A 26,366-nucleotide genomic window follows, 5' to 3' on the forward strand; every position below is an offset into this window, starting at 1 on the left:
CAGGGGTTGGGGAGGCCCTCTGGTACGGTGTTGAACGAGTAGTCAGACCTGGATTCCAGGCCACACAGCCTCTCTCTAGCTGTGTGATCTTGGGGGTGGTCATTTTCTTTCCCTGAACCTCAGTTTCCTCATCTGTGAATTGGGAGATATTGAGAGGAGGAGATCATGGAAGATAATTCATGAAAAGGACAGCAAAGTGACCCTTGGATGGGAAATAGTCAATAAATGTCACCTAGTGATTTTTCCTGCAGAACTGAAGCGGGGTGGGGGGTGGGGTTGGTGGTGGAGGAGAAATGCTGAAGGCTGTTTTTTAAAGGTCATTGAATTCAATATCCTCTTCCTCCTCAGAATCTTTCCATGATTCTGAAGTGCCTGAGAAGGGGAGGAAGAGTGGGGTGATGGCCTACTGTGCCCTAACTTGAGGAAGCTTTGGGAGGAATAGAAGGGAGACACAAGAGGGGCCACAGGCACAGGCATAGAGGGCAGAGGAGCCTGCAGCCATGGGAACACGGGACAGAAGGTCAGACCACCAGAGAAGGCAGAAGGCCTGGCCAAGGACCTTCCCATCTCCCCCACTCCCTTCTAAGATATGCCTCCTATCAGCAGTTCTGACTGATAGCAAGTTCTAGAAAGAAACCTCTTCATCACCTTTAGGGAAGTATCTTTTTGTGTGTGTCTTCTTTTTTTAATGGAGGTACCCAGGAGGAACCCAGGACCACGTGCATGCTAAGCACGCATCCTACTACTGAGCTATTGTCCTCTCCTCTAGGAAAATATCTTAATCCATTTTCCAAGGTGGACTTGGAGAAAGAATCAAGATTCCACACCGCACCTCTGTCCCTTCCTCCTGAGCTAGTGCTCTCCACAGCCCACCTCGGAGGAGTTCACACTTCCTTAAAGTCCTGACTTGTTTGCGTTGAAATGAGCCTCCCTGAAACCTGAGTTTGGTTTCGGTTTCCTCGTGTGCCTGCCCCTGTGGTGCACATGCGAGTGTGCACCTCTTGGTGTTCCTGGGTGTGCCTGTCTTTCTCAGTCTGTCTGGTTGCGGCTCTGGGCCTGTGCCCTGGCTGATCAGAGGTCTCTTCCTGTGTGTCTCCGTCACTGCCTGACTCGAAGTGTCTGGCTCTTTTTTTGGGTACTTCTAAGTGAACATCTCGTGTACTTGGAGCCCATCTCTGCGTGTACCTAGCACCTAGGAGAGTCTGGGTGACTCTCCTACCCGTCTTACCCCAGGGCATTCCTCCTCCTTAGTTCCTGGTAATGCGCTCCCTCCTTCTTGCTAACTCTTTCCCCTTGATTTTGTTTGTTGAAAATCTGGGTGGGGCACCCCAAGGCTTGGGGAAATGTGGGTGGGGTAGAGTTGGGTGGGGTGGGAAGGGGAGAGGAGGGACTACTACACCCCGAAGAGAGACCCCAGAGGCAGGCCAGACACCCTTGATCCCCCAAGGGAGGGTCTGTGAAGGTCCTGGCCTCCGCGGGGCCCTGCACCTCCTCGCTGGGAGGAGGGAGCTGGCTTGAGTCGTAGGCCTGGGAATGCTGGCAGTGCAAAGGGAGGAAAGGAGGCCCCGGGGCCCTCAGGGAGACTAAGGGGGCTCACCTTGAAACACCGAGTAGAACCAATAGAATGTGTGAGTCCTAAGCGGGCCAAGTGGGTGTGTCTGCCCAGCAGCTGGGGGCGGCCTCCTCAGGGACTCAGGGTCTCCAAGCCTGGGGCCGGTTTGAGGTAAGGAAGAGGGTAGCAGTGGGAACAGAGACTCTGCCTGGTCTGGGTTGTTTCAGAGAGGCACCCACCAGTAAAGGGGAAACTGAGGCCCAGAGTCCCACTCAGGGTCACAGAGCCATGCAGCAAAGCCTGGACTAGAACCGAGCCCACTGTCCCCAGCTGGCTCCCCTCGACCCCTTCCCCAGGCAGCACTCTGCAACCTCTCAGGGAGCAGGGCTCTGGGTCCATATCACCTGTGTTCCATACCAGCTCTTCCCAGCCACGGGCCCTTGGGCATGTGGTCTCCATTGCCTCCAGATTCAATCTCCACCAGCTCTACGGCCCCGGGGGGCTAGTAGGCTAGTAACGTCTGTGGGCTGCATCACCTGGGCCCTCTTGCCCTCTGGTTTCCAGGTGGGTTTGCTAAGTCGGAGGCACAGCTGGGAAATCAGAAGGCAAGGAGCGTGTGGGGGAGGAAAGTCAGGGTATTCATGCCTCTTCCAGGGCTTTCACTGCGTCCAGTAACACTGCTCTTTCCTACTGTCTCCAGGGAATGGCTGCCTGCTATGAGTGCCCGGGCCACCTCTTGTGCCCTTGCCCCGCCTCTGTAAATAGTCCTTACATAAACTCTCTTCAGTGAAGCCCTAATATATCGTTCCTGCTGGATTCCTGACAGATTCCAACTCTCGACTCTTTAGTTTCTTCATCTGTAAAATGGGGATAGTAATAGTACCTACTTCATTAAGATGCACATGGTGAGGACTAAATAAGTTAACATATGCATGGAACAACAGACGTAGCAGTGAGTGCTGTAGAATACAGAATAACAACAATACTATTACTGCCATGCTCCTTGTGAGCTCCCTGTGGTGTACTGTGGGAAGGGAAAGTGTGAAGCCAGGCTCGGAGGGAGACACCTGACTCTCCAAGCCATCTCCTCCAGCTCCAGGCTGCTTGGAGCCTCCGTGGGGCCTTTGTCAGCCTCGTTGTCTAGCCTCAATCCCTCCGGCTAGGGTGGAACCAACTTTTCCCTAGAAAGACTGGGGTCAGGGGAGACGGAGGCCAGAGCTCCTTTTGCAGCCTGGCTCTTCTCCTGAAAACTTAGTCTCCTGAGAAAGGAACAGGTGAGCACACCACCATATTGTGGAGCTCTGGGGATCTGGTAGAGGTTGAGGATGGTTGGGGTCATGAATTAGGGGTTTAGAGGGTAGTATATATGGGGTCAGGGGACAGAGTTGATCCCAGGGAGGTTGAAGACAGAAGCAAAATCCAATCTGTGCTTCCAAATCTTATTTCCTTGATTATCAGAAGTCCTACCTCAGGTCTCACTGCCATCCTGTTTCAGTTCCCAGGACAATTACAGTAACTCTGAGGGTCTTTTCCAGCTCTCACCAACACACTGGGAGTTTCAGCAGCTTTGGGAGGAGGAAAAGGGTCTGTGGGCCCCACCCATCCCTGCATATGACCAAAGCACAGGAGGTCTGGGGGGGAACTCACGGGGGGGCGTCTTATGGAACAGCTGAGGTTGTCAGTGGGGTGAGGTTATGAAAAGGGTGAAAACTGACTAACCTGAAACCTCCCTGGACCACCCTGGTCATACTTTCTGGTCAGATGATGTGTGGAGAAGGGGCGAGTGTCACGCTTTTCCATCTCCAGAACTCTCTGGGGATAAAGGCTCAAGCCAGATGCAATCACCTAGATCAACTTCTTCAAGCGATCCTTGCTCTGCAAAGTAGTTTTGGTCTACTCCCAATATCCTCTAGCCCCTGCTTCCTCACTGCACTCAGAGTCAAGGAGGTCTGGCTTGGCAAGGAGAGGGAGGACTCTGGGAGTCCTGATAATCATCTGGACATGGTCCACCACTCGTCTCCATGGAGATGCCCCTACCCCACCCCATAGCTGAGGAGGCACCTGGAATGTCCTGCCCACCACCCTCATCCTTTGCCTCTTTGCTCAGGGTCACTGCCAGGGCCTGGCCGGAAACAGTCCAAGGGAGGAGCTGGGAGGGGTCTGGAGCAGTGGGGGAGGCAGGCTTCAGCCCCAGTGTGAGGGAACTCTTTCCTAGGAGAGATAGCCTTTAGCTGGGGGTGGAGAAGGGAAATTGACTCCAGCCTGTGGACAAAGTCTCCCCTTTATTGGACTAAAGTTTTATAGCTTGAGCCACCTTTGGCCATAAAAGGTGCGAGTGTGCCCACATACATGTGAAGATGTGTCTGCTATGACTATGAAGGGCTGGGGAGGGGTGTGTGCTCACACAAACACAAACATATTTCATCCTCACTCATTCACACACTCACTGATGCACACTCACTGCACACTTGCCCACCTGTATTCATACATGCACACTCATGATGTGGGGTTGAGAAGCCTTTAGGTTTTGACTTCACAGCCCAGATTTGCAGGGCAAGGGTTCAGGAAGCAGGAGGTTTGGAAAACGTGGCTGAGAGTCTCAGTGTCTGGGCAGGGTACACAGTAACTGTTGACAAATACTTGCTGAAGAAGAGAACAGCAGAATTGACTAAAACTCTCCTTTTCTAGCTGGTAGTGCTGCCTGTCTGTGTCACAGAAGTTTAGAATCCTAGGCAACCAGACAGTCAGGGCCAACTTACCCTCTGAAGTCAACGGGTCCACATGCTCACAGAGCAGGAGGCTGAGTCTCAAATACAGGTGACTTGCATGAAGCTATGGGGCCAGGCAATGGCCAGTTCAGACCTAGGTCCCCAGTCTCAGGGTACAGCTTCTAAGTCCAGGGACACCTGAAAAAAGAGGGAAAAAGTGAAATAAATAAAAAGAGAAACTAAGTTCAGGGATACCTGACTGCAGACAGGAACCACAGCAGTCCTGGATGCCTGGGGGTGAACAGAAAGTGACTGAGCTCTGGACTGTCCCAGAGATTTGGGCCCCAGCCAGGAGAGAGGGTGACCAGTCGGGGGTCCCTTAAGGTATACAGGGTCAAGGAGACCAGCAGAAACTGCAGGAAAGCTCCTTGAAAAGTCTCATGTGTAAATTAGTACCTCTGGTCTTTTTGCTGGAGGACTTGAGTTTAATTCATTTGTTTGCTTATTATTTCATCAAATATTTATTGAGGATCTTTCTTATGTCAGGTTGTGGCATCAGGATTACTATAATGAACAAGATATAGACAAAATCAGATAGGAAGCATCTGGATGCAAAAATGAGGAAATCTGACTCAATCTGTTTTGGGCAATAGTGGTAATTCACTGGTTCACGTAGCTGAACAATCAGAGGAAAGCTTCAGGTGAGGCTTGATCCAGCACCTATGTCCGTTCTGTTTTTCCTCTCTTGCTTCCATGGTGTCAACCTCATTCTAAGCCTGGATTCTCTTATGGTTCCAAGACATCTGGCAGTAGCTCCAGGCTACAAGCTTCTAGTTAATGTCCAGCAGGGAAGGGGGAGCATCTTTGTCACAGCAGTTTCAACAAATACCCAGAGGTGCACTCTGATTGGACCAACTTAGTTACATGTCCACCCCTGAGTCACAAGGATGGCCCAATCTAATTGGATTAGCTTAAGTCACATGTTCCACCTCTGGCCCCAAGAGAGATGTCAGCTCCATCTATTCCCAAATAGATGCTCAGGAGTTAGGAAAGGGGAAACCAGAACCTACCAAATAGTTCCTGTCTTCATGGAACCTAAAGCCTAATTAGCGGAGGAGACTACAAGTACAACTGAACAAAATTGGGAATTGAGACATTTTACTAGAACAAAATATTGGTATAGGACTGGTTACATTATTTGTGGGGCCTAGTGTAAAATGAAAATGCAGGGGCCCTGGGGGGAGGGTATAGCTCAGTGGTAGAGTGCGTGCTTAGCATGTATGAGGTCCTGAGTTCAATTCCCAGTACCTATATTAAAAAAATCTTTTTTATTAAAATAAATAAACCTAATTTCCTGCTCCTCCCCAACCTGCTCCTCCCAAAAAAAAAGAAATCATAAGAAAACGCAAGAGCCCTTATTCAAAAATTATTTAGAATTTCAATACAGTGATAATATTAAGTCAAAGGCAAGACCCTTTTAAGGCCCAGGTCACCTGTCCATAAGCTAATCCTGTACCTCTATATTAAGACCTGAAGTATGAGAAGGAATCAGCCAAATGGGCTACCCCAGGTAGAGGTAACAGCTTGTGCAAAGGCCTGGTGGTAGGAGATCAAGTTCCCTGGAAAAGCTGGAGGACGTTTAATGTTTCTGGAGCTTGGAGTACCAGATGAGACTGGAAAGTAGGTGGGGTTAGGTTAATCCCGGTCATGGAGGATCTAGGAAACTGAAGCCTCCTAGGGCTCTTGCTTAGTGGTCCCTGTGAACCAAGCTAGGGGGCAGGGAGGAGCCAGCTGGAGGCCAGTCCTTGCCTTCGATGGAGACCAGATGCACAGTGAACAGATCAGGGAGGTAAGGGAAGCATGGTGAGAGGCCCTGGTGTCAAGAGCTCCAGGTTGCTCTGAGACCCAGAGCAAGTTCCATCACCACTCTGCCTCAGTTTTCCCCTTAAGACCACAGGGGTATTATTACATGAGATGATTCTGAGATAGGCTGTGACCTGGGATCTGGGACCCTCTACTAGAGTGCTTACACTTGCACCTGGACAAACGTCTTCTCAAGCAACAGAATACAAAGAAACTATAAAGGACTGAAAATAACTACACACAGCCTCAGTTGGGGCAGTTATGAACAATGATGCAAAAAGGTCACAAACTAACTGCCATTTCTGAGGTGCTGAGAGCAAAAGCAAGGTATTGCACATAGCACTAAGGAGGTGGGCAGATCACCTAAGCTATGCTCCTGCCCATCCCACGGATCTGCCCCCACCCTCACCCCATTTAAGGAACCAGCTCACCTCCCCCTACCCCCACCTTGGGGAGTAAGCAAGGGTACCTGTTATTTATGTTCCCTCCCTTGTACTGGAGCACGGAGTCCCTATAAAGCCTTGTCGGAATTTCTTGTCTGTCCTCAAAGGGTCCAAGGACCCAGGATGGTAACAATTTGATTCTTAACTTCCTCTCTAGCTCTAGCATTCTGCGATTCTTTCTGGGGTTCCTAAGAGTCTTAGATTAAGATGATGGAAGAAAGGGAGGAAAGAAAGAAGGAAGGAATAAAAGATGGAAGGAAGGAAGGAAGGCAGGAGGGGGAAAAAGACAAAGAAAAGGAAGGAAATCCCCTTTCCATAGCATGTTTTTATGTTAGTAAAAACTGTGCTGAACAAAGAAATACTGAGGAAAAAGGATAAAGCAAGAGGCGTAACCCTCTCAGACTTCAGACAATACTACAAAGCTACAGTAATCAAAACAGCATGGTATTAGCACAAAAACAGACATACAGATCACTGGAACAGAATAGAGAGCCCAGAAATTAACCTACACACCTATGGTCAATTAATCTTTGGCAAAGGAGGTAAGAATACACAGTGGAGAAAAGACAGTCTCTTCGGCAAGCGGTGTTGGGAAAGATTGTCAGTTACATGTAAATTAGTGAAGTTAGAATACTCCTTTGCACACAAAAATATATTCAAAATGGCTTAAATACTTAAACATAAGACAGGACACCATATATCTCCTGGAAGAAAACAGGCAAAATATTCTCTGACATAAATCATAGCAATGTTTTCCTAGGTCAGTCTCCCAAGACAAGAGAAATAAAAGCAAAAATAAACAAATGGGACCTAATCAAACTTACAAGCTTTTGCACAGCAAAGGAAATCATAAATGAAATGAAAAGACAACCTATGGATGGGGAAAAATATTTGCAAATGATGTGCCTGTCAGGGGCTTAATTTCCAGAATGTAAAAACAGCTCACACAACTCAGTAACAACAGCAACAACAACAAAACAACAAACAATTCAATCAAAAAATGGGCAGAAAACCTAAACAGACACTTCTCCCAAGAAGACAGACAAATGGCCAACAGGCACATGCTCAACATCCCTAATTATTAAGGAAATGCAAATCAAAACTACAATGAGGAACACCTCACACTTGTCAGAATGGCCATCATTAAAAAGTCCACAAGCAATAAATGCTGGAGAGAGTTTGGAGAAAAGGGAACCCTCCTACACTGTTGGTGAGACTGTAATTTGGTAAGACATTATGAAAACAGTATGGAGATTCCTTAAAAAACTAAAAATAGAGTTACCATGTTATCCAGCAATCCCACTCCTGGGCATATATCTGGAGGAAATTAATTCAAAAAGATACATGTGCCCCAATGTTCATAGCAGCACTATTACCCATAACCAAGATATGGAAGCAACTTAAATGTCCATCAACAGATGACTGGATAAAGTTGTGGTGTATATATACAATGCATAAAAAAGAATGAAATAATGCCATTGGAGCAACATGGATGGGACTAGAGATTATCATACTAAGTGAGGTAAGTCAGACAGAGAAAGACAAACATCATATGATATCACTTATATGTGGAATATTAAAAAAATGATACAAATGAACTTATTTACAAAGCAGAAGCAGACTCACAGACATAGAAAACAAAGTTATGGTTACCAAAGGGGAAAACGTTGGGAGGGGGATAAATTAGGAGTTTGGGATTAGCAGATACAACTACTATATATAAAATAGATAAACAAGGTCTTAATGTATAGTCCAGGGAAGTACATTTAATATCTTGTAATAACCTGTAATGAAAAAGAATATATATACGTATAAATGAATCACTATGCTGTACACCAGAAACTAACACAACATTGTAAATCAACTAAACTTGAATTAAAAAAAATAGTTACTCAGAAATTGTCCCCCCATCCTTGTCCCCACCCCCCCAACAAAAAGTACCTGTGCTGAAGACTTGGGGAGATGGAGAGAGTTTACTTTGCACAAACCCAACACACTCAAGTTGAGTATCAGACACTCCTATTCTTGGAAATCACTTTGGCTCCTCCACAGTGGTGATTCCTCTCTGGTATCTTTATCCTACTTAGCACCCTAGCCTCTGGTTTCTTTCCCTTTTTATCTTCCCTCCTCACTTTTTCCCTCTGGATTGCTCATTATGCTCTAAAATTTTTGGTAAAGAGGAAATGTACAGCTCAGTGGTAGAGTGCGTGCTTAGCATGCACAAGGTCCAGCGTTCAATCCCCAGTACCTCCATTAAAAGAAAATAAACCTAGTTATCTCTCCCCCTCAAAACAAAATCAAAACAGACTTTAAAAATTAAAAAATAAAGATAAATAAACGTTTGGTATTCAGCTGAGTAAAAGAGGCAAAAGGGTCATTAGCACAGGTCCTGAGATCTCTTTTAATGGGATTCACTCTCTTTAGGTTTTTTGGTGTGTTTTTGTTTTTGTTTTTTGGCAGGGGGAGGTAATTAGTTTTTTTTGTTTGTTTGTTTTTAGAGGGGGTGCCAGGGATTAAACCCAGGACCTTGTGCATGCTAAGCATTGTTCTACCGCTTGAGCTATACCCTGCCCCACTTTTTAAACTATTTTAAAATTTTATTTATTTTATTTTGGGGAGAGGCAGGTAGTTAGTTTATTTATTTTTGGAGGAGGTACTGGGAATTGAATCCAGGACCTCATGCATGCTAAGCGTGCACTCTACCACTTGAACTATATCCTCCCTCTCCTCAGGCTTTGAAAAGCAGTCTACCCCCCTCCATTGCAAGGGAATAGAACTCTCTCCCCAAGATGATGGCCATTTACATGTCTGTCCCTGAGACTGAGCTTCACAGAGACAGGAAAACACAGATCTGGTTGTAAAAGCTAGCCCCTCATATGTTGCAAGGGGCTTAATAAAAATTTGTGGGATGAATGAATGGGATTATTCAGACCTCCCCTTAAAGCCCAGGTTCCTTTCACTCTCCTCCCAGGGAATGGTTATGACAAAACATTAGAAGGGTCGGCTGTGGAAGAAGCTGGAACAAAGCCCTGGCTAGGACAGTTGTGGCGAAAGTTGTATTCTCCAAGGAGAGGGGGTTTAGGGATTCTTGGTGAACCTCAAATTGGGGCGGATGTATAACCGAGAGGGATGGGGCAGAGATGACACTAAGGTTCCATGCCTGGGTCCCTTGATAGGCCTGGGCACAGCCAAGAAAGGCACCCAGCCAGCCCCTCTGGGCTGTGGCTGTGCCTACAGATCTTATCTGGGGCCCGGTTGGTGGATGATACTGAGTCATGGGACCTGCGGCCTAGGAAACAGTTCTGATGTTGAAACAGGCCCAGGGGAGGGGACAGGGTGGGTGTCTCTAGTTTGCCACCAGCACAGACATCGTCATTCACACTTCCTGTTATCCTTGGGTCACCTTTATGATCATCACTCATATCCCACCCTATCATTCATTTGTCGCCCTCATCATCATCCTGGCATCACAACCACTGCTCCTTTCTTAACCGTGCTGTCACTTGACCCAGTTCCCATCACCTATGTTACCTTCTCCAGATGGCCACCATCCCTATTCCAGCCCCATGCCCAAGGCTGTTGCTGTCTGAACCACCCTGTCATCCTTATCAAAGGCCTCTACCCCAACCCTGTCACTGGCTAGTTCCATTCTCATCTCCCCTGTCACCTTGACTGTCACCACCTGTCCCTGCCACCCTAGTCACCTTTGTCACCACAGCCCTCACTACCTGTTCCAGTCTCCATCACCTCTAAGTCATCTGGACTGTCACCACCTTTCCCCATCCCCTCTGTTAGTTCACTGGCACTGCCCATCTCTGCCTCCTCCCTGTCACTATCGTCCTCATCCAGGTCTGGAGACGGGCTTTCCCCTCTGGTTTAGACATTTTTCCAGCCTCTGGCCTCCTCTCGGCTTTCCTATATGGATTTGCCAAGCTCCTTATCTTTGCTCTCTGCCCTGGCCAGGTGTGCTTCATTTCACCACTATGTTGCCTGGACCCTGGGGCCTGACATTCATGCCCAGAGTACTGAAAGAGTACTAGGTAGAGGCTCTGCCAGGAAGCCCTGAATCTTCTCTGCTTGCACACCTATGACACCTGGCAGTTCCTTCCGCCCAGCCTACACCTAAAATCCCCACTTGTTAAACTGACTGTTATTTCCCTTTTAATTTTTACTTATTTATTTAATTTATTTATTGACATATAGTCAGTTACAAGGTGTCTGCTTCTGGTGTACAGCATAATTTATTTTCCTTTTTAGGATTCCTTGATGTCCCCCTCAGGTTACCTATCCCCCCATGACATACTCTCATAGCCCCCCTATACCTTGAAATGTGACACTTGTGGTCAACTGCTTAATCATATAATCATGTGTTTATTCCCTGTTGTATTTTTGGTGTCCCTTTTAATTTTTTTTTTTTTTTACTTTTGAGCATTTTAAGGGCTTTTTAGCTGATCTGGCACAAGCACTTCTGACAAAGTTCAATCAGGGAAGCACATTTCCAGTTACTCATCAGAAAGTGAGGACACTTAGAAGAAAGTCAGTTACTCATAGAAAGAGGAAAAACATTTTGTTGTAATTAGGGCAAAGAGAATGGTGACTTGTACTGTCACCTCCTGATTTCATCTTTCTGCTCTCCAAGGGAGCTGGAAGAAGCCAGGGGTGGAGGGGAAGGGAGAGGGCACCTGAAGAAGATCTCTTCTTCTGGCCTCTGGGAAAGCAAAAATTAAATCCTCACCTCACACCATAAAACTCTTGGTTTTGAGAGCTAAATATATGAAAGGTTAAAATAAACCTGAGAATTTGTCACATTCTTTGTCCTAGTTATTTCATTGCTGTGAATTTATCCTTAGGAAAATAATTGGAGATGTAGATAAAGTCTTTGCTCAAAGATCTTCATTGCAATGTTATTTATACCACTGAAACACTGAAATACACATACAAATGAAGAAAATGAAACGTAAAATTTTAAATGTTGGAAACAAACTGAATACTCAGTGATAGAGGATAGATTAAATAAGGCATGGTTTGCTTCTTTGTTATTAAAATCATGGTTCTGAAGAGTTGACAATTATTCTGTAATCATGGCATTCAGTGAAAAGGGCTTATACAAATAGGGTTATACAGAACTATTTTCAATTATGTCAACAGAGTACTTAGAAAGATTAAAGGATAAAAGAGTGAAAGGATTAATAAGGCATTTTGTCATTTCTGAATTGTGAGAATTTATTTTTATGATTGCACTATTACTTTTATAATAAGATGTTCAGAAGTAGACATCGAGAGAAAGACGTCCTAAAATAATCCATAAATTCTCCAAAGGAAGTGAATTTGTCTTAAGATCTAAGCAGTAATGTGGACTGACAGGCAAGAATTAGGGGGTGAATATGTAGTTAGGGATGGTGGTATACCGAGAAGGGTGGCAGCGGGAGTGATCTACCCCATCTGAGAGAAGTATTTTACTACTGACATTGCTTAGAATTGCTGCTGCTGCTGCTAGTAAGAAGCAGAATGACTTTTAGTCAGTTTGGTCATTTTTCAGTTCTCTGCTGGTCATGCCCCAATCTACTGTTTGTCCCCAGGGAGGACTGCCCCCCCCAATGTAGTATGCTATTGGTAAGGAACTCTGATTACTAGGTGAGCTGGTCTGTTTTCCTTCCCTCAGCACTGAGCTGGGAGATTTCAGCGGCGCCCAACTTGTCAAAACTCTGGAGGGTAAGGTTGTCCTCTGTTGGAGTTGACGCCTGCCTGTGACTCCTCTGGCATCCCCAGCTTCCTCAGGGGAACCCTCTGAATCTCCTGGCTAGCAGCTGTCTGTAGCAAGGAGGCCACACTGTGCAGGGATGGGTGACTATGCACTATCCAGGCCCTGATCTAGAGCTCTCCTTGCCACTAACCCATCCTGAGGCCTTGGGCCGTCTCTCAGGGTCCACACTCTCAAGCCCTTGTGGGGGGCCTCACTTTGCCCACCAATAAAACTGGGGCATTTGGTGACCTGGGCCCTGGGGTCCTTTATGGAACGTCACAAGTTGGGGAAGGGATGTCAGCCACAGGCACGATGGGAAGCTGCCCCCTCAGGTTTCCTTGTCCTGTTCCTTTCTGACCTGTGTGAGACATGCTACCACAGGGGCCTAGCTGGGTTGGGTGTGTCAGCCAGCAGGACAGAAGGCAAGTCTGGACAAGTGGACAGTTGAGCCTGGGCCCCAGGATGGGGTGTGTGTGTGTGTATGTGTCATGGAGAGGCGGTAGACGAGGGTGGATCCCAGGCAAAGGTTAAGGATGGGAGAGGTGGCTCCAGCAGGTCGGCTGACCTTGCTTGGTGACAGCCCTCAGGAACTGCAGAGACAGAAGCTGGGTTGGGCTGGCTGGGACTAGGGAGGAGCTAGGGGTGGAGGACAGACCCTTGGTGAGGTCACTGCTAGGGTGGGAGCCAAGGTCCTGTTCTGGGAAGGAAAAGCGGTGCCATGAAAGCAGGAGAGATTTGGGTGAGACTAAGGAGGGGCAGGTTATGGGAGGATGAGGTGCCTCTTTATTTGGGCTGCTTCCCAGGAGGGTAGGGAAAAGCTGTACCACCCAGCCCCAAAGGGAGAGAGAGCTGTCTTGTCAGAAGGCAGGAAAGATGGACAGAATGACCTGGGGAACAAGGTAGCCTGTAGCTCTTGGCCAGGATTTGGGGAATTCACAGTTGAAGAGGATGCTCTGGGACATCTAGGGCTTGGTTCAGGCACCTTGCCAGCCCTGGACCTCAGTTGTTCCTCTGTGAAATGGGGAGACTCTCCTTGGTCCTTGCCTACCAAAGACAAAGTGTTCCCTAACCTGCTCACCAAAGACCAAGGAGTCTCCCTTAAAAATTCATTCTGAAGTACAGGGGAGCTAAGAGAAAATTTAGTTGGAATTTGGGCTGAGTAAGGTGGATAGTGGGGCTCCTGGACCCACTGTGGGGAGAGTGGTGCTTTAGGATACAAGTAGCCTGACCAGATATGCCCCCCTCAAAGCCCCCACAACAACGAGGCAACATTCTGACCCTGCCTTCTCAGACATTCTGAACCCCTGGATTAAGCCCCTCTCATCAGCCTGTTTCCTAAGTCTCTTTGCCCTGGGGTCCTTCCTTAAGGCCCCTCCCTGTTTCATTCCACAAATATTTATCCAGCATCTGCTATTTGCCAGGTATTTTCTAAGCCCTAGGGATTCATAGGTGAACAAGATTGTTGGTCCTTGAGGTCATCCCCCCACCCCCACCTCTGCCCTAGGGGAAAAAGGAAGGAAAAAAGTGAGGTAGCTTAGACTTTTCTGGCTGTACAAACGAGAGCCTACATGGCTCAGGGAACCCAGAGAAGGTACCACATCCAACCCAGGGGAGGTTGGGGCCGAGATAACGTGGACCCTGAGTCAGGAAGGGCCAGTGGGTGTTTGCCAGGATGGCCGTGGGGGACAGAAGGGGCAGAGGCAAAGGTTCTGGACCCACTCCAACAGGCTAACAAGAGCCAATGGTTAAGTTTTCAGGAATTTGACAAACTACTTGCTAAACACAGCCATTATTAAAAATTAAATTATATAAATGTATAAGTACAGAAATTATTTTTAAAACAAAAGCTAATAATCAAACTCATCACTTCCTAATTGTTATTACATTTTACTATTATCTATGCTCTTGAAGTTATTTGTATCTATTGAACCTTTAAGGTGGAGGAACTACATAATGGTACTGGTGCTCATTTCTACATTGGTAGTTTGAAACGGGCCATGGTGGCAGTATTTGCATCACTGAAAGTTTGACTAACACTACGAATCAGGACTTAATTTATGGTTTTGTTGACTGCATGGACCAGAGGTTAACAAACTACAGTCTGCAGGTCAAATCCAGCCTGTGAGCTAAGAATGGTTTTTACATTTCTTAATAGTCAGAAAAAAACCTTAAGAAGAATATTTTGTGGGAGAGGGATGAATTAAGAGTTTGGGATCATATGTACACATTACTATACATAAAACAGATAAACAACAAGGACCTACTGTATAGCATAGGGAACTATATTCAATATCTTGTAATAACCTATAATGGAAAAGAAGCTGAAAAACCATATATATATATATACTTTTATATACATGTATATAACTGAATGTACACCTGAAACTAATGCAACATTGTAAATCAGCTATACTTCAATTTAAAAAAAAAAGAATATTTTGTGACACATGGAAATTATATGAAATTCAAATTTCAGTGACCACAGAGGAAGTTGTACTGGAACACAGCCTTGTGCATTTGTTTACATACCGTCTGTGGCTGCTTTCACCCTATGGTGGCAGAGCTGAGTTAGTTAAACAGGGACTATATGCCCCGCATATGCCCCGCAAAACCTAAAATATTTACTGTTTGACCCTTTACAAAAATATTTATTGACCCCTGGTCTAGACTTAAGAAAGTGATGGAGAAAATGTTAATAATGCAGATGAAACATAAAAGTTTGTCATGTCTGTAGCCATTATGTTGTGAATAGCACAAAACTCTGAGTAACATTCTTCCAATATTTGCAAACTACCAACCAATTCAGCAAAAAAGGTTACATATCATTGGCGGATGACTGATGTTTCAATACACGTCTTTGTCCTCTTACATTTGTCTTACTGTTTAATGTAAATGAAAATATCAACCAACATTTACGTTGGAACTACGTTCACTAGTCAATGATGTGAATGACTTTCTGTGGAATCAAACAGAAATCAAGCATCTGTTCATAATCTGATTTTGTCGAATCCTGGATGAATTGCAACCATAGTTTGGCTACAGATAAAAGGGCTGGCAAAAATGAGAGAAAGCCTTCTACAAAGCAACTGATGCTGTAGAATTTACAATAGAGATCACTGTATATTTTCGTACTATTTGTAAGTTGTGTGCTCTTTTACAGCTTTATACCAATAAAATGTATAATGAACTTGTGTTTGTATATAGATGCACAAATTTTTTCCAGATGTTAAGCATTTACCAGCACAACATGGGACAGAGGGGCCAGGCAGAGAGTGTCCAGGGGAGTCTGTGTGTTCAAAGCAAAATGAGAGGAGAAACGGTGAGGCTGAAGAACCGGGACAGATGTGAGGGGCCTTGTGAGCAGAGCTTGTGAGCCAGACACTATTCTGAGGGCCATGGGGAGCCACGAAGGGATTTCAAGTACAGGAGAGACTCCCTTGGATTTGCGTTCACATTATGTTGACAGGTTGGGCGAAGAGTAGATTGTTAGGGACAGACTACAAGGCACTGAATTAGTGGAGAGGGGAGAACAGCAGCAGCAAACTCTCAGCACTTACACAGGCCAGGCCCTCCCCTGAGCACTTCATATGTGTTATTGCCTCCCTTTGACAGATGAGGAAACTGAGGCACGGAGAGACTAAATAATTAGTAAGCAACAGAGTTGGGATTTAAACCCAGGAGTCTAGCTTCAGAGGCCACACTCTTAACCACTATATGTTATATTTTCAGACTAGAAAGATAGTGAGATTTGGAGTGATGTTTCTTAATATCAATGCATGTGCAAATTCGATCAATATTTACAGACATGTTTGGCAGATAGTAGGAGCTCGAGGACATTCTTCAGACCCAGCAGGACCTGACCGGCTGATCCTGGGGTACGAGGAGCTCAGGTACGTGGGCTTTACCAGTTTCCTTCATCTGGCGGACAGTACACTCACCCGGGTTACTCTGGCCTCCGGGTTCTCGATTTGTTTGTGGATTGCCCCTCTGTTCCCAGGGAGCTCCCAGTCTCAGGAACAGACTCCTGGACAGGCACACACAGGTGGGACAGAGCCTCTCTGCGTCCGGAGTGGGGCTCTTGTCTCAAGTGTATGCAGGCTAAGAGGAGGGAGACGTGTGAATAATCAGCAACAGGAAGGGCTTCCATGGAGAGGGCATAGATAGGAGGCTTGGGGTTTGGATGGGGGAGAGGAGAGAGGATGGGTCCTGCTGCCATCCTGGTTCTCCCCTGGGGCATCTGTATTTACAGCAGAAGTTTGTTGGGAGCCCTTGAGAGGCACAGTGACAGACAGCTAGCTCAGCCGCAGATGTATCTATTTGAAAGGAATAGAGGTGCCTTTCTGGCGTGAGTTCTGGCTGAGGGTGTGGGCACAAGGGTGAAAATGGAGATTTGGGGGGGTACTGTAGGTTGGTGGCAGGGCGGGCCCCACGCAGGGTGTTGGTCCCTTGAGGCCACAGCTGTCAGCCTGGGGCTTCCCATCCTGATGGCTCAGCAGGTCCCACGGTTTGGCAGGTGACTCACCCCTCACCCTCACATGACCCTGGTCCCGGAAGGGGCAGGGGATATGTAGAATGAAACTGTGCTTTCATCTATATGGGGTATATATGCTGTGCTACACATGTGTGCTCATGTCTGACTGCTACAGGCCACGTGGGCTGCCTAAAGATGTGGGCCACAGGCGTGAAGGGTGTGTGCCATGTACCATGGAGGTGGGATGGGGGAGTGGACACACAGCTCTTCCCAGAGCACATGTGTGCACGGGTGCAGGTGTCTCCCTGAGAGAGGGATGCAGTTTTGGAGCCCGGTGAGCCATCAGAGAACAAGGCCTGGCTGAGTGGCAGGTGAGGAGGCTCCCTGATGGCAGCTAATCCTTCCCAAGGAGGGCTTGGCTGGACCAGCTGGCAAAGCCAAACACTCTAAGTCTGTGGTGACGGCCACGGCTTCCCTGAGCTTATCCCCTAAGCCCCCAGCTGCACACTCATCCTAACCCTGAGAGAGCATGCACACCCCACAGACCAGGCGCAGCGAGTGTGGGCATCCAGCCAGAGCTTCCTATCACCCCCTTTGTGGGCAGGAAGGACATAAAGGTCCAAGTGGTGTCTGGTCTGCTGGGATATGAGGAGAGCATGGCAGCCCCAGGTTGCCCATGTCCCTGGTTTGTGTGGCGCCCAATGCCCTGGCATGCAGTGTGCGTGTGTATCCATGTCTGGGTGTGCTGGCCCCTGACCCAGCAGGCGGGGCCTGGTGACGCCTTCCCATCATGCTCTGTAATCTGAGAGATGCTTGAAGTAGGGCAAAGAGCCTGGGCTAGGAGCCAGGAAGCCTGGGTTCTACCTCAAGTTCTCTCTTAGTGCCCCTGGAGAGGTCCCTTTACCCTCTCTGGGGGTCAACTTTCCCACTGTAAGATGCAGAGGGGCAATAATCCCTGTGGGGCCGCCTCACAGGCTGTTGGGTGACAGATTCTCATGGAGGTGTTTGGAAAGCCAGGAAGGCTTGGTCCTGGGGGCTTCACAAGAGTGTTCAGTTGAAGGACTAGGGGTTGAATGCAGGTAACAGTTTACAGAGAACCTGTACTCTGCCCTACAAGGGGTGCCCAAACCTGGAGAAGTGAGTTGTTTAGAGTTCTGGGGCTGAACTTCAAAACAAATTAACGTTACAGGCCAAGACCTGCCTGCAGTGAGGCTGGGAAAGTCTGTCCACCCATCCCTGCCCCTCCCAACCCTGCTTGCCTGGTGGGGGTGAGCAGCAGTTTCCCCCAGACTGAGGTTGGGAAGCAGCTCACAGCTCTCCCTCTCTCACCCACCCCCGCCCCACTCCCAGCTTGTTGTCTTTCAGGATCACACATCCCGAGTTCAGAGTTTTCATCCTGAGGCTGTAGGCTTAGCCAAAGCAAACAAACACCATAAAGTCAACAAAACAAGAAAGGAAGCATCACAGGTGACGTGGAAAAGAAAACCTGGAAGCCACAGTGAAGGTGTGTGGGCTGGGCTGGATGGAGCCATGTGTACCTCCTCAGAGCAGGACCCTGGGGCTAAGGCTGGCCCTGCCAGTCCCCTGTGGTGTGTGGGAGGAGGGGGCTCGTGGGTGATGCCTCCAGTGGACTCAGGCCAAAGGAGTCAGCTTAGACCACCAGCAGGGGTCGCTAGTGCCAAGCCTGGTGAGCTCTGTAAAAAGGATGCGGTCGGGAGGGGAGAGAAGTTCGACCCCTTCATCTCACCCCACTGAAGCCTAGGCTGTGTTGCCTCAGGTGCTATGAAAAGCAATTGAGAGGCTAAATGGGGGCCAAGATAGTGGGTGGGAGCAGGAGTAGAACAGGCTGAAACAAGCTGGAGTGAGGAGCTCCTGGTTGTCTGCCCTGCCAGGCTGCTTGCCCCAGAGCTCAGGGTCTTGGAGTCATGAATTCCTGGGGATGCCCAAGAGACTGACCCCCCCATACCACCCACAGGCATAATCACCCTCCCTAATAGCCTATTTCTCTACCACTTGGGGCAGGGGGAGCTCAGTTCTCTCAACATACATTTGTTGTGCACTTGCTCTGCACAACATGCTATGCAGGCTGGAATAACCCCAGGAGGCTTCCTGCCATAGCCCTGTCATGCCTGGATCCCTCAGCTGCTCAGTGAGCCAGATGCTTGTTGACTGAGCTGATGATTGCAGGATGCCTGGGGCAGCCCTGCCCCTCAAACCTGGGGAGAAACTGGGGAGTCAAGTCCGAGAGCTGAGCGGCCAGCCCATAATGGGAAGAGCTGGGAGACCAGCCACACTTGAGATCTGAATGGAAGTCCTTGGGCTTTGGTCTTGCTGCCTGCCTGCGGAATGAGCATAATTTACTCCACTGCCACCCCTGCCCAGCCCTTCGAGCTTTGGCCCTGGTATTGGGTAAGAGTCAATCAAGGTGTTAGGTGTTGGGTACAGGGTCCCTTTCCTCAAACAGGCATCCTCTCTACCACACAGAGTATTTACTGTCCACCAGGCACTCACCATGTCCCTCATCAACTCAATCTATTCGCCCAACAACCCTGTGAGGTGAGGATTAGTATCTCCATCATACAGATGAAAACACCTAATCAAATATCTTGCTCAAAGTTGCCCAGCACCAATCAAGAAACTGAACTGGATTCAAGCTCAGGTCTTCTGGCTATAAAATCCAAGCTGTGAACCACAACTCACGACCCCAATGGGGGCACCTCTTCTGAATAGCCAAACCCCAAACCAGCCCCACACTCAGGCTCCCAGCCAGGAGGTTCTTGGGTTTTCCATTGCTCTTTTCTGACACCACCTCACTCTTTCATCCTTCTCATGAAATATCTCTGATCATGACTCTCCTCTTTGCTCTGATTATCTCAGTACCTGAGACTCCACCATTACTAGATTCTTGCTTTCCTGCTGGTTAAGAAATTGCTGCTCAGAGTTTCTCCTTTAAAATACTTAAGTGTGGAAGAATTTTGACATCAACTTAGGCAGAAATCAAAGGAAGAAACCAGAAGGCAAATGGCTGATGGGAACTTGACAGTGGTGGGATCAGGCTGCCACCCTCTGAACCCACAGACTGGTCAGCATCACTAAGCTTGGGGCAACTAGACGTTATGTGCCTCTGGATGGGGTACAGTAGGAAGCACACAACACAGCACTGTACACAAAGGATTCCCCTTCCAAAAACTGAACTTAAATAAAATTACACAATTAGAGCTAACTTCCTGTATAGTCTAGGAAATACAGGGGATGGAGGAAAAGTTAAATGGCATTACAAGGAAGCAAACACAAATCCAGAACCTGGACTTCCTACAGAACCGCATTTACTCAATAATGACAGTGACATGAACAGAATGTGAACAGAACAGAAAAGGAAACAGCTCATTTTTAAGAGAACATGTAACCCATTGCAGTGAGTGACCTTGTTGGATCCTGACTCAAACAAACCAACAAATCAAGACATTTGGGAACAATTTTGGTTACCTGGTAGTTCCATGGAATTGTTCATTTTGTTAGGCATGGTATTGTGATTATATAAGAAAATGTTAGTAAGTTTTGGAGATGAATACTGAAGAACGTAGCAGTGAAATGACATAATGGCTGGGATTTGTTTTAAAATACTTCATAAAAAAGGAAAAACTGGGTCGGGAGGGTATAGCTCAGTGGTAGAGTGTGTGCTTCGCATGCACAAAGCCCTGGGTTCAATTCCCAGTATCTGTTAAAAAATAAACCTAATTACCCACCCCTGCCAAAAAAATTAAAAATAAATAAACCTAAAAAGGAAAAACACCTATGATACCACAGTGCCAAAAGGTTGATTTTATGGGGTGATGGTTATATGGAGGTTCATACACTACTTTTGTGCATGTTTGAAAATTTCATTTAAAAATGCTTTAAAGGCATATGGAGCCTGTGTCCAGGTGTTGGGGTTAGGCATCTCTGCTGGGAACTCATCTCTGCCCTCTGCACCCCTACTATCCCGGCTCCTCTGACATCTGCGCAGCTGGTGGGAAGCTTCGCTGGGGACTGAAGTGTAATGCATTGTCCCCAAGACAGGGCTAGGCCCTCTGGGTCAGGCACAGGGGTGTAAAGAGGACCTCAGGGCAGACGAAGGGGCAGCCAGAAGGAGCAGTTGAGTGACTCCTGGGTGGAAACTACAGAGATGTGGCTGTGAAGGGCGTTCCTGCAGATGGGCCCTTAGGAAGTGGACAGAATTGGGAGAAGTGTAGATGAGGTTGGGTTGGGGCAGGTGTATGATGTCCATTAGATGCATGAGAGAGAGAACAAGAGAGAGATGTTGGGTCATTTGCTCTGGAGCAGTGGAGTAAGAACTGGGCTGGTAGCAGGACTGGGGCGGTGGCAACATTCATATGGTGAGAGGGACACCAGGATGTGCTGGGCTGACTGCTCCACATGGCATGGCAGGCATACTTCCCTGAAAGATGTTCTATTTATGGGCCTACAAAAAATGTTTGTTTTAAAATAAGAAAACAAGAACTTGTAGGTTGAAGAAATTGTTTTACTGTGCAACCATCATAAATATATTCATCTTTATATAACAGTCATTAAAATATAATTTCAACTTAGTTTTTTATGGAGGAAAGGGCCCACAAAGGCAAAAGTGTCAAGGGCCATGAAAGTCAGAATGTGGCCCTAGCATTGGGAGGAGATACTAATGCTGCACTGTAGGGAAAAGCGCCGCGGAGGTGGTCCTCCTTCCTCCATGCTCCATCCTTGCCTCTCCCATGCAGAGACGCATTAGGGCATCCTCAGGCTGGGCTGGAAGCCCTGACACCTGGGTTTGACTCACCCTGGACCTTTGGCTATGCCCCGAGCTGAAGAGATTGTATCTGCCTGCTCAGCCCAATCTGGCTCAGCCTGTACCCCAGTTCTCCCAGTCAGGAACCCGTGTGGGCGTGGGAGACCCTCCATTGACACTGGGAGAGGCCCGGGAACCGAGGAGGCCCCACCCGGCCCGGCATCCCCATGTTCGATCAAGCCTTCCTGGGCTCAGTGCCTGTGTCCAAGTTCCTGCCCACGCAGACCTCGGAACAGGCCCTTCGGGCAATCACTGTGTTCCTGGAAAGCTGTAAATCAAATCCCACTTTCCCGCACAGTCACTTCAAAGCTGCTTTCCTGCTGAAGGGGGGCACCCTGTGAGCATTTCCTCACGGCCTCTACTTCCTGTTGTCCCACTGTGTGGAGAGGCCTCAGGATTTGGGCAGAGATGAGGGGTGGGGAAGGTATCTCAGGGAACAGCTGGTCCTCCAATCGGGAGGGAGGGAGGGAGGCAGGGAGGCAGGGAGGCTGCCCCACTTGGGGAACCCCCAGTGTGAGTGGGGAGACAAGGTAGCCACATCACACCAGGGTTGCCGGGACTTCTGGGCCTGCCTCCTTTTTCAGGCTGAGCAGGAGAATGAAGAGAGAGTAGTTTGCCCAGGGGTTGCTGAGACGGGCTCCTTGCCCACCCCAAGCCCCCTGTTCCAGGCCCATAGCCCCTGACCAGATCAGATAGGGCACGTTCCTGCAGTGAGCTGCCCGCTGGCGGAGACCATGCTGACGCAGGCAGGAAAATATTAACCCAGAGGAATGGGCGCATGCTCAAGTGTGCACGACTGTGTGTGTGTGTGTGGGTGGGTGGGTGTGTGAGAGAGAGAAAGAGCCCACAGAGAGGTGTTCATATCTAAGATCAGATACAGACACATACATACATACACACCTATTTGTTCACACATATACATGTTCACATACAGACATATACAGAGACACAAATGCTTCTCACACATGCAAATTTCCTCAGTATCATCTCTCAGCTTCTTTCAATGAGACACCCCCTCCTCCAGGCTTCCTGCCCTCACAGCTCTAGTTCATACTAATAAGTGACAGGCCTGAGTTCTACACCTCATGCCAAAGGAGACAGCCTGATGAAGGCTTTAGAGTGGAGCAGGCCTGGGTTTGAGTTCTGCTTCCCTGACTTACAGGATGTCTGCTCTTGGGCAAGGGGCCGTGCCCACCTGACCCTGTCGGCCTTAGTCTCTGACCACTCTTTCCTGGAGGCCCATGTGTGACTCTGAAGAGGAGGGTTGAGAGTCTGGGGGAGGGTCAGGGATAAAGACCATCCCGGGTCCTGCCTGTGCCCCTACCCTTCCCCAGCCCATACGTGTGGCCCCCAGTTCTAGTCTGGATACCTGGCCTCCTGGGGCAGATCTGGAGGTTCTAGTTCTGAGTGATCTTAGGCAAACTGCTACCTTGCTCTGATTCTCAGTTTCCCTACCTGAATAATGAGTTTGAAAGGGGACACTTACCTGGGTGAGACTTATGGGTCTTTTTTTTTTTGAGCCATCTGAGAATCTTCAAGGCGTCAGATGATCTCGGAGGGACTAGGATTCCTCTAGGGACCGGCACTCCTCTCCCACCCCATCCCTGCTTCTTCAGCCAGAGCAGCTCACTTCTGACTGATACCACCAGCTCCTGAGATATACAAAGGACTCTGTGTCTCAGAAGGGTCTAGAAAACCCCAAGCGGAAAACAATTTGATTGAAAGCACTTTACACGATAAATAGATTAATCAAATGGCATGTTCACTGAAACAAATAGCTGAAATGATTCATTTTTTACACACATCAATAATTGGAGGGCATCTGGGAATTTTTAGTGTCTTTGGGCATTTTCCTTTCTTCATTCTAATTTTTTAAAATTTCTATTTGCATTTTCATTCCTAAGGTTTCAGCCAATTGTGTGTGTCCCATGCTATTCATAATAGAGAAGAGTTGGATAATTTTAAAATTGGAGGCAGTTCTGTGCTGCAGACACATATATGACGTGGATGTGGACCTATTGGCATGGAAAGGTATTCTTAATGTTTGAGTGGAAAAAAGTACTTTACAAAACTTTATAGAGGTTTCGTTCTGTTTATTGTTGACAAAGTGGGAGGAGATGTGTATAGGTGTATACATAAAAAAAGGATTACAAAGAAACCTACCAAAATGCTTGCAGTTGTTCTTTTGGCTTATTTTAGGTAATAAATGAATAAAAGAAAAGGATCTGAGATTTTTCATTTGTTTCCTCTTTTTAAAAAAATTTCCACTCCAACGGTAGGCAATTATATCTGCTTGACTTGTTTGGCTATGTGTTTATAAATATTTAAATTTTCAGTTAAGTTGAACATTAATGTCCCAATCACTAGTTCACACTGTAAGATTTTTAGTGTAGTGAGTAAGAAACGGGAGGTTGATGAGCATTCGATTATTTCTGACCTTTTACTAGCAAAAGTAGTGTATTGCAGGCAAAATTATAATAAGAAAACTAAACAATTGCTGAAAGAGAAACTAAACACCTAAAGACACATCAAAGTTTGCAAAAATTGCTCTGTAGCACACCAGTATTACCAATTCATTTTCAACTGATTTATCATTTCGACCAAATTAGTTTTTGACTTAATGGTCAGCAGCTGCTTTCATAAATCTTTTCCTGGACCCTGTCTGGATGCCGAAAGTAGAAGGTGAGAGGACTGCATATCCTCCAACCCCACTTCACAGATAAGGAAACAAAGGCCTGGGGGCAGGAACTGAGCCAAGGTTGTGCAGTGAATCTGATGCCCACCTGGAGCTCAAATCCAGTTAAACGTGCAAGGCATCTGGGGGACTTCGAAGAAGCCAGAGCTAGGACACCCATTTAAATTTGAATTTCCGAGAAACAATGGGTAATTTTTTAGTATAGATATGTCTCACATATTGCAAATATTATTTCTCTGAAATTCAAATTTAACTGAATATCTTGTATTTTATCTGGTGGTCCACTCAGAGCCCACCCTGTGAAGATAGGATTCCAGGTGTTCCCTCTCTGCCCACACCATCCCCATTGGCCCTGGAGATCCCCTCAGGTTCTGTCTAGACCCAACTCTAACCCTGATGCTCAGCCTTGCAGTTCCTTTAGCTGCCTCTCGTCTCTCCACGGTTGAACTTTCTGCCTCCTCAGCCTCCACTTCTTTAGCACTAAGGCCATCCTCCATCCCACCAGCTCACCAAGGCTGGTCTCTCTTCAGCACTCAACTTTGGGGCCACAGCCTCCCTGAGATCCCTGTGGCATCTTGGCAGCTTGGTGTCTGCGTTTGTATCTCCTTCTCTACCTGCTCTTTCTCAGTCATCCTTCTGTGCCCAGAATTCTGACCCTGCCCCTTGCCCCACTCCCTTGTGCTTTCTGGCAATCCCATAAATTCCAGTGGTGGATGCCCAGGGGCTGACACCTCCTCCTCATCTTCTCCAGCCCAAGCCCAGGCCCAATTGTGCCCCTGCCTGCTGGAGGCTCTGGGCCCTCAAGGACCCCATTGGCTACTCTGCTCCTCTCTTTGCTTAGAACCCTTCAAGGGCTCCTCAGGCCCTTAAGATAAAGTCTGACCCCATGTCCTGGCAGACAAAGTCCTTCATGGTCTGCCCCCTTTCCAGCCCTCTGCAAACCACTCACAGTTCCCAGAATGCGTTAGATTCTCTCACAATCCCATTGGGCTTCAAATGGCTTAAAATAACCACTACCATACATCCTCTGCTACTCATCTTAGAGGACTCAGCTCCCATGCCATCTCTTCTGGAAGATCCTTGTCCCCCTCCAGGCTGGCTTAGCTGTTCCTTTATCCCCTCCACCTTATCACGGTGTATCCCAAGTCACCTGCTGTTTATCTCTCTCCCACGACACAGACAGGACTATGTCTTCTTCACTTTGGGGTCCCCAGTGCACAGCCCAGTAAATGAGCCCAGGGCTTGATCTCTGACTCCAACATGGATCCCAGTTCCCTCCCTCACCAGCCTGACTGCAGCCCAATGCAACTCTGACCAATCTCTGACCTCATTCAAGAGCCCATCTCCACTTTTAACCCTTACCTCATCCTGACTTCAACAGCACACACAAGAAGGGAATAAAGGCAGGTGTCCCCCACTACCAGCGGTACATTGCTACCTTCCCGAATTGAGGACTCAGCCTCCTGAGCCCTCTTGGAGTCTGTAGAGGGGAGTGAGGGGCTGAGCGTCAGCTATGGCCCTGCAGTGGAAGAGTTCACTCCTTAAGGATGGTCTCTGACTGGGCAGCCTACCCCTGCCTCTCCCTGCAGAGAGACCTGCTGGGCAAGTAGGGGTGAGGACCTGGGCAATGCAAGTTCCAGACCTGACCCGGCCTACTGGCACCCTCTAGAGGACAGTTCTGCTACCAGAGCTGGCTTTGCAACCAAATCCTATACCACCTTCCTACAATGAGGGACTGCCAGGCTCAGAAGCTTCCTAACCCACTGCCCACCATCCACTACTCCACCTGGCAGCTCTCCTTACAGTTTGCAGACCAGCAACCTCTCTCTCAGCACCAGGTTATGTGCTCAAATACCAAACTGGCCCATCTCTGGAGGCTCAGCCATGCCCTGGCTCCAGAAGTCCCCTCAGACGGCAGCTGGTCCTGACTCCACCTTGGTCACCCCACATGCAGCCTTACATTCTGGTCTGGCTTGGCTCCTTCAGAGAGGCCTTGCTTGCTGTTCCCAACGGAGGCATTTTCCTGAGGGTGGGGCCTAGGTTTCCCCTTCCCCTACTCAGATGGGGGC

General features: G+C 47.9%; 1 protein-coding gene and 1 non-coding gene across 2 annotated transcripts in view; one reads left to right on the forward strand and one right to left on the reverse strand.

Moving 5' to 3' along the window:
- Positions 1–2,977: 2,977 nt before the first annotated feature.
- NFX1 (nuclear transcription factor, X-box binding 1) overlaps positions 2,978–26,366 on the reverse strand; it is a 107,225-nt gene continuing 83,836 nt past the window's right edge. Inside the window, exons 28-30 of the transcript XR_012071868.1 lie at positions 23,089–23,254; positions 4,312–4,458; positions 2,978–3,117 (exon numbers count right to left, since the gene is read on the reverse strand). The gene's annotated coding sequence lies outside the window, so the exon portion shown is untranslated. The remainder of the gene's footprint in view (positions 3,118–4,311; positions 4,459–23,088; positions 23,255–26,366) is intronic.
- On the forward strand, positions 20,432–20,504 carry TRNAA-CGC (transfer RNA alanine (anticodon CGC)). Its single transcript has one exon. It is a non-coding gene; the product is annotated as a tRNA-Ala (tRNA).

The sequence above is a fragment of the Vicugna pacos genome, chromosome 4, assembly GCF_048564905.1.
Source record: "Vicugna pacos chromosome 4, VicPac4, whole genome shotgun sequence".
Classification (NCBI taxonomy): Eukaryota; Metazoa; Chordata; class Mammalia; order Artiodactyla; family Camelidae; genus Vicugna; species Vicugna pacos.